General features: G+C 36.2%; 1 protein-coding gene and 1 long non-coding RNA gene across 5 annotated transcripts in view; one reads left to right on the top strand and one right to left on the bottom strand.

Annotated features, from left to right (window-relative positions):
- SH2D4B (SH2 domain containing 4B) overlaps positions 1 to 8,598 on the bottom strand; it is a 46,124-nt gene that overhangs the window by 6,636 nt on the left and 30,890 nt on the right. The window lies entirely within an intron of this gene.
- Positions 1 to 8,598, top strand: part of LOC111931003 (uncharacterized) — a 39,298-nt gene that overhangs the window by 15,528 nt on the left and 15,172 nt on the right. The window lies entirely within an intron of this gene.

Below are 8,598 nucleotides of genomic sequence, written 5' to 3'. Positions count from 1 at the left end.
GCTCTCCTTGAAGACTTACTTGGTGCAGGGGACTATCTTGAGTCTCTATACACAGAAGAAAATCAAGGAAAAGTATCACAGGTAAAAATATATAGGTCTCATTTTGTTTGGGTGGGGTTTTTGAAGGTTTTTTTTGTAAGGTTTTTTTCTGATTGGTTGCTTTGGATTTTTTTTGGTTTTTTTTAATGTGTATTCATCTCTCTGTTTTGTCAGGGTACAACAGTTCTTAGAATAAAGCAAACTCAGTCTTTGGAAGATTTCTTAATTCCCTAAGAATCAGATTCTCTAAAGCAATTAAAAACCTACTGAAATTCTGAAAGGAATGGGTGCCTTACTCCTCTGGGAATCTTAAAAAATCCCATCTAAATGAATAATGCAGAAACAACAGGTATTTTTCTTCAGGTTTACAGAAAATCAGGTGTGTTACATCCATTGTTGCCAGTGCGGCTCACAGTTAATTCCCTATGCACTCTGCAGAAAATATACCTCTTAATTGTCTCCTTCAGAGTTCATTCTACATCCAACTATCAAATACTCTAAAAACCCTTTATACCCACTGTCAAAACATTTACACCTTATTCACCAGCAAGCAGCACAGCACATAAAAGATAGGTGTTGGCATTACTTGTCTGAATATACCACTGTATAATAGAGCCGTAAATTTTTTCTGTTAATATCTCCTCAAAGCCTAGTGTTGGTTTCTTTTCTTCCTTCTTTTCAGAACAGCCTATAGAATGCATTAGCTGGGAAGAAAACAATTTAACCTCTCTCTTCTCTTTTTGCATTATTGTCATGTATCAGAAGAAAAAATATAGCATAAAATACCTTTAACCTTTTATCTCATATATATATAATTTTTTTCTTGAGATAGAGGCTCTTCTGATCTGAAATCCCTGCATTAAATCTCTCCTACTACCCTTTAATTTTTGAGTGTTTTCTCTTCTTGTCTAAATAGCTTCTGATAAGAAACTTATGCTAAAAGATGTACAAGTTAAGCATTCCATTATCAGTGGCTTATAAAACTGAATTTCTGTGTGTAGTTTACTATATATGATCAGTAAATTGTCCGAAGTTATGTGTCAAGAATATTTCATTTTGTACTGTTTTCACTGTTGGAACACAGCTGTGTTTCAAAGTCAGAAGCCTCAATGTTCTGGTGAACTCAATGGAAGATTAACAACAAACAGGAACATTGGGATTCTGGTTTTGCTTTTGTTTGGTTGGGTTTTTAAATGAGTAAATACTACCAGACCTATATAAACATTCTAGATTCTGTTACAGATACCTGACATTTCCTGCAAGTAGCATGGAAAATAAATGTACACATGAAGGTGTCTTCAAACTTGAGAAAATATCAGTACACTAATCCAAGTAAGGAATTTTGTTACAAATATTATTCCTGTAGGATTTATTCACCTCCTTACAATACAGATGAGATTTAATTTTTATTTCTATTATGTACAAAAAAGATAGCAAGCTATACAGACCATCAGTAAACTTTTGTGATAAGTGCATGATGTGACACATGCAGTAGATATTAAGATCTTCCTGTATCTACTGAAATATGAAAATATGCTTAATCAGTAAAGCACACAGAAATATCTCACTAAAGCCTGACAGGGCTAGAAATTGTAAGTAGGGTAATAAACACAGAGCAAAGAAACAGATTTATGCTCTGATCCTGGCTCAGCAAACTGAAACATCTCTGTCCTGGTACAATAGTCACTGATAATGTGTTTTGTGTGCAAAGGGAAAAGTGTAGCAGTTTTTTTAGAAGGTTAGTGGGCAGTATTCATCATCCTTTCTCCAGGAAGACAAAATGTTTGCATTCATTCAGTCTTGGTCTTGCAAGCAAGAAATGGGAAATTCTAGTTTGTGGGCAACTTTTGCAAGCATTTCATTTGTTTACATTACTCACCTTGTTACTGCTCATCTAAATTCTCAAACTTTACTGAATTTGAAAATGAGAGAGAAACACCTTCTATTACATCTAAATCAAGGAAAAATATGAGAAAGCTGATATGTGCAAGGAGAAGAAGAGACAGGAAAAGCCCTCCTGGGATCTATTTATGTTTTTGTAACTCCAGCCATCATTAGGCTCTTGTTTCTCCTAAATACTTCTGAGGGAAACACAGACATGAACAAACATGGAAGACTGAGCTTTTACCAAACCAATTGCACAAAACAAAACAAAACCCACAGTGAGATTCTTGTTTACTTTGGATTTCTGCGAAAATGCAAAGAAAAAGAATTCAAGTAGGTTCTTAGAAGAACCTTCCTGGCTTTGTGCAACTCATTCCAAGGCAACACTGCCAGGTGACACTCCAGGGGCATCACATGGACCAAAGGCACGAACTGTGCATGGAACAGCACTGCTGCTAAATAGCCTTGGCTGGGATGGCCTTCCTGCCGAGATCTCAAAGAGCCCATGGCCCTGGGACGTGGGAGGTACCCTTCTGAGCACACAGAGACTGAGGAAAGTTTGTGAAGCTGGGGGGAAATCTTTCTGGAATCAAGGGCTCCTTTAAAAAATAATTTAAAGAAATATATAAAAGCAGAAATTATTTGCAATTCAAAATCAGCAGCCACTGAACACTTCACCCTCTGAAGGCATCACAGTGAGAACTGAATGCCAGTTCCCTGACTTGCTGTGCAAGCTGCATTTGGAACTCGACCCACTGCTCAGTGCGTGGAAATGTTACCATTTCCCACTTCCTGCAAGTGGAAGACAAGGGTGAAAAACTGCAGGCGTTAAAACTACTGTCAGTCTCAGGGATTGTTTTGGAAAAAAAACATGTCTCCTTAGATTTTTATTTACTTGCAGCATTTTCCTGCTCTCAAGTCTATATGCAAATTTAACCACCAGGATTTTCTTTTAAAAACAGTGTCAGAAGAAATACTTGTACTTGCAAATCTATAGGTGTTTAATCTCAACAAGACAAATCAAGCACAAAACTTTAACTGTGCATTCTTTTAAAACAGCTACATATTTTACAATTTCTGAAATAAGCATTATTGACTGAAGTGTGGAATACTTTACAGGACATGTAAATACATAATCACTATTTAAAAAATTAAATGCTAATATATATATATACATATATATTTACTTATTTTAGCACCAGGTTCTGCTTCTGCACTACACATTTAATATATTGATGTTTCTTAGTAAGTAAGATGCTTCTTTTTGTCCTCAAATAATTTTGACATAAGAAAAATACTATACAGTAACACCAAGTATATATATATATTCACTCACAGTGTTCCAGTATTGATACATAAATTAGTTTTGATGCTCCTGAATTGTGAATACCTGGCCACTTAAGCACACAAACATTTAAGTTTGGAATGCAGACTGGCTCCTTTGTGTAACCTGTCCTAAAAACATGGCCACATTTACAGAGGTATAGAAGAGACAGTAAATAATGAACATTCATTTAAAAAGGCTGCTATGGGCTAAGAAAAAATGATCTCCATCCCAGCCAAAAGCAAGACATTACCACACCATTTGCATGGTCTATCATGAATATACCACTTGTAGAGGAAAACAGGATTTAATTCAGTTCCCATGGATTTCATAATATCTACACTGATTGATATTACACTGAATAAATGTTATAATAAATCAGCATAAACTCTTGCAAAACAGTTAGAGCCTGATTAAATTATACCTTGTATATTGTGCAGCCATTTATTCTGAGGCAGTTTTTGACCCATTATACCCATTTTTCCATCATATAATTAAGCACAGAAAGTACAGAAGAATTAAAAAATCAGGACCCTGTCCACACAGACTGGACTGAGACAATCAGCTGCCAAAAAGCTTTCTAATAATAATAGCAATAAATTACTTTGAATTGTAACATGCTCTGATTTTCTATCAAAATGAATAAAATAGCAACATTAAGTCCTAGTACAGTTCCCTGTGCCACTATTGCCAGAGCTATAAATGGCTAGGAAAGAGAGTAACTGTATTTACCAGATGCAGAAAAGGAATTAATTGCTTAGGTAATAGGAAGCTACTGGCAAATTTCATCAGCCAAGTGAAAAGCAGCAAAATGGACAAGAATATTCTGAAATCATGGTGGCCACATGACACAAACTATAAAAAGCCAAACAAAAGCAAAGCAGATGTGTCTATGGAACTACATTTTATGGGAATCCCTTCTTTTATCAGATCATCTCCACAAATCATTAAAAAACACACCAAAACAAAACAAAAACCCACCCACACAAACACACACAAAAAGTAAAAACAAAAGAAACAACAACCAAAAACTGGAGGGAAAAACAGTACATTCAGTCATGAGCAAAATTATAAAAAGCCTGCAATTCTTAGTGGCTAAAACCTCAGAGAAAAACAACAGTGCCACTTTCTCTCTCTAGAAAAATAGGAAAATAATTTTAGAAAAAGGTAATTCTCAGGCATTCTTTTCTTCATATTATATAAAAACATGAAGTTATAAATCTTTTCAATATGTCTTGTATAAAAGCAATGGAATGTTTTCATTATAAAAGCAAAGAATGTTTAAGAATGTTTTCAATACATATTCCAGATTTTCATTATTTTGTTGAATTAAAACAAATTCCAACACTTCAAATTTGGACTTAGAAACTGAACTCACTGTGTTTATTAGAGGTTTCACATGTTTTACTTGGATGTAACAACACAACCAAAATATAGACTATAGCTTCAGGCAAACAGGAAATATATCCTAGTTCTATTTAGGAAAAAATCTTAAAAAATAAATGAAATGTACTGAATGAAAGCACGTTTTAGAACACTGAAGAACAATCATCGTGTTAGTGTTTATAAAAAGGAAGACAACTGCATTGGCTTTAGACTAGCAGATGTATTCAAATAATTTTCTGTGTGATGCATCTCTGAATGAATACTTAAATTACTTTCCATAAAGGCAATTAATCTGCAGTTCTACCTAAAACAAACAAGCTTCACAATAACTTCAATGAAAGAGCAAAGTAAAATGATGACATAAGTGATGACTTAGGTATTCAAAATCTGTTTGTGTGTAAACTGAAACCCAAAGCTCTCCACAGACACACATGCCTAATAAGGTTTATTCAAATGTCAAATTGCTGTGAACAAATGTCTTGAATAGTGTAACACAAAATACACATGAGTGTAAGAAAGGTTTTGGTTACCAATTGAGAGATGATATAGATATATATATGATATAGAGGCTGGTCATGTTTTGAGCATTATGAATGTTTAGAGCCTTCTTTGGGAACCTTCCTGCTACACTTCTAGTTTAAATGGCTTTATTTATGCTAATATTGATTTGTTATTCAGTACACAGGGAATGCATTATGAATAAAACTTCATTAATTTAGTGGTCTTACTGTAAAAGCATTTGCCCAATGAACAGACACTGAAATGTCTAGAAGATAATCAAGTTACATGGTAGTAAACAAAATATTACACTACAGCCTCTGACAAGCTGCTATTTTGCTAGAGTTGCTAATGTTTTCCACTGGCCTTTACATATTGATACTTGATGCACCTATGCTTTTTTATCTGACTACATGGAAGTTAGGTTTTGTTTCTTCCTTACATCTGACAAGATTCTTTAGACCTCTAGTTTGACTTCCAGCAGCAAGGGTTGGCTTTTAGATCCTGGGGCTTTTCTCTATTTGCTGTGTTTCTGTGTGCCTTATGACACAGCTGAGGGTTGCTGCATGCTCCCAGGTGAAACTCTTAATTTCAGAAAGAACCTAGACTGGTTTTAGTCTAGTTCCACAGATTTGGCCCACAGTTTATAGCCTTTCATTAATACCCTGAGTAGATACCAGCTGATAAAGGCAGTCATATGGTGGAACTGGCTCTGCAATCTCCACAGCAATGTGTGAGTACAAGGCAAGGAAGCTTTCCAGGAGGACTGATAGCGTTCTTGGCCATGAATTAGACAGAAGAAAAGCAATGGAATGCATTCTCAGTTTGCTTTTACCTAATAAGGAAGCCTTGATTTTTTAACAAAAGATACAGCCCACAATCAAAAATTACTGATGAACGCTTCTCCTTTCTATAATTAAATTAATAGAGCCAAAAAGTACGAAAACCTGACTGTATAAACACATACACATGCTCACAATGATATTTAAAAGCACGTATATCTTACAGCTCACCTAGAAAGCTACAATCTCATGGGTGTTGAAGAAGCTGTCAAGACACATTTTCCATAAACCTAAATGACAAGTGTACTAGTAAATCACAGTGTCAGCAGAGCTCACTCAAAAGGAGGAGAAAAACAAAAGCCACAGTTGACATGGAGCCCTGGAAAATTCAAATTTTACAGCTGAATGTTTCAACAGATAACTAGGCAGAAAATATACTGTGTTCTCTGCTTTTCATGCTATTCTCTTAGGTGAAAGAAAATGTGGGTTTTTTTCCTTAAATAGTTCCCTTTGTGTAAAGTTTAAGAATGCATTTATTTTTTAGGTACATTAGCAATCTGAAATCTGAAATATATTTTTATCTGTGAGAAGCTTCCAGATGACATCACTGAGCTCAGAAGAAATCTTTCTACATGTTTTTTAAATCAAGTAATTATTAGAACTTTTATTGCTAAAAGGAGTAAAAATATGAATTGTAGTATATCTGGAGTAATTTCCTATATTCAACTTAAAACAGCAGTTCCAGATAGATTTCTTCAAAGCACTTTCAGTAGATACAGATCTACTGAAAAACTGTACTTCTTTATCTAGTGCAAAGAAAAGTAAATCTAGGGATACTATTGATAACTAATTTTTCTTCTCACTTTCTCTTCTCACTTGGCTAGATTTTGGAACTTCAGGCTGTCTTTGTTAATTGCAGTGCTTTCTAGCTGCTTGCAGCACTCTTGCACATTGATTTCGTGCACTGTTCCTCAGGGGGAAAAGTTACCTTTAATCGCTCAATAAAGTGAACCAGACACTGAAGCACTGTTGAAAGTCAAATGAGAACAACATTGGGATAGTAAAAACTTAACACCTAATGAGTGGCAGTGTAGTAACCATGTGCAGCTCTGACAGTGACCCAGTTCTGGACATCCCCTGGGGCCTGACATAGTTCTCAGCTCACCAAAAACCAGGCACTAAATTGCCTCATTTCCTACCAGCAGTGGAACTAAGGTGAGCAAGCTAGCAGCTAGGCTCAAACTCACAGCAGGGTAATCCGAATGAGCGGTTTGAAGCCACTACTCAGAAACAGAAATTGCTTCAATGGAGGAACCGACTTCATCTCAAGTTCCGAAAAAGTTATAAACAGAAGCGGGCACAGATTTTTACTTAATTTTTGAATACAAAGTCTGGAATTAAGAGTCTTTCATTTATGCTAAATTTTGTTAATGAAACCTGAGAAAAGGAACTGAGCACATACAGCAACTATGCAGAATAATTTGTTCCTACCACCATCTTAGTTCTTAAAGCTGCTGTCCCCACGTGTAAACAGTAGCATGGTTAAGAGAGAAAATAGGAGAGGGAGTTCTGTCCCATGGCTAATGAAATATTTCTTTCTTGTACTTTGGATTGAATATCTATAAATGTTTATAGCACGCTTCAAGTGGAAAAGATTCCTTTTATCAAGCATATTGGAATGAATTTATAATAGCCACATGCACTCATGAAGGGTCCATGCTGTGTTTAATTGTGAGAAGCAGTGGTAACAGCAGTGGCAGAATGGTCTATGCAATTACATATAATTTAGATCTCAGTCCTCTACACTGTGGATTAAGAACTCTTGTGTATTTTATTGTGGGTGTTAATCTTGGATAGAAAGCTAGAGTTTGAAGCAGTCAGAGCCAATGCCAACCTGCATGGCTGTTTTGGAGCTTTTCCTCTTCAAAAGAGTCGTGAGTTTGTGATTTGACAATTCCATTCACTGACAGGCCATGAGAAGAAGAAAGAACTGACCTTTCTGAAATTGAAAAGGGAAGGAAGCTGTCATTCCCTTAATGTCTGCAAGGGAAAGGCAAATTTCTGTCTCCCTCACTCCGCCCCATTCTGCCTCCATTCAGCAGCACACGTTGCTGTGACACACACAGGTTAGTTGCCTGCAGTCACAGAGATCTCTTCCCTTTGTTTCTCTACCATCTCCTACTGTTTACCTCCTGTGGGGAAAGCAGTTCAAGTGTCATGATCTGCTTCTAACTGGGTGAACTGGAATTAAGCTAAACCAGCAACTTATTTTCACCCCAACCCTACGCTTTCCCCCCTGCATGACTACACACAATACCTGCTGGTACCCTGCTTGAGAGAGTTGTCTTTGCTTAGCAGGAAAATAGTATTACTTCAGAGGAGCTGTCAAACTAATAACTTGTAATCTTTTCCCTTGGGGCTGGATCAATAGGACTGCAGGTTTCAATGCTTAGCAGAGCAAGAAGAAGGACCAATAAGGCATCCAGCTGCTGGGAAATCAGGGAAATTTACTGACCTCGGGTCTGCAAGTGTTTTCTGGGCTTTAAATAGATAAAATAATAAATATAACTCAGTCTATCATAATCTGATGAAAATATATACAGAATCCTGTGAAAGGTAAAGCACATTCTTGTAAGTGTGCATGCAAAGGAAGAAGAGCTGCAGGCATGGCTGATAAACACTTAG

This window comes from Cyanistes caeruleus, chromosome 8 (genome assembly GCF_971803275.1).
Source record: "Cyanistes caeruleus chromosome 8, bCyaCae1.hap1.1, whole genome shotgun sequence".
NCBI classification, from domain to species: Eukaryota; Metazoa; Chordata; class Aves; order Passeriformes; family Paridae; genus Cyanistes; species Cyanistes caeruleus.
Note: the sequence above shows the minus strand (reverse complement) of the source record. Positions and strands in the feature narration are given on the sequence as shown.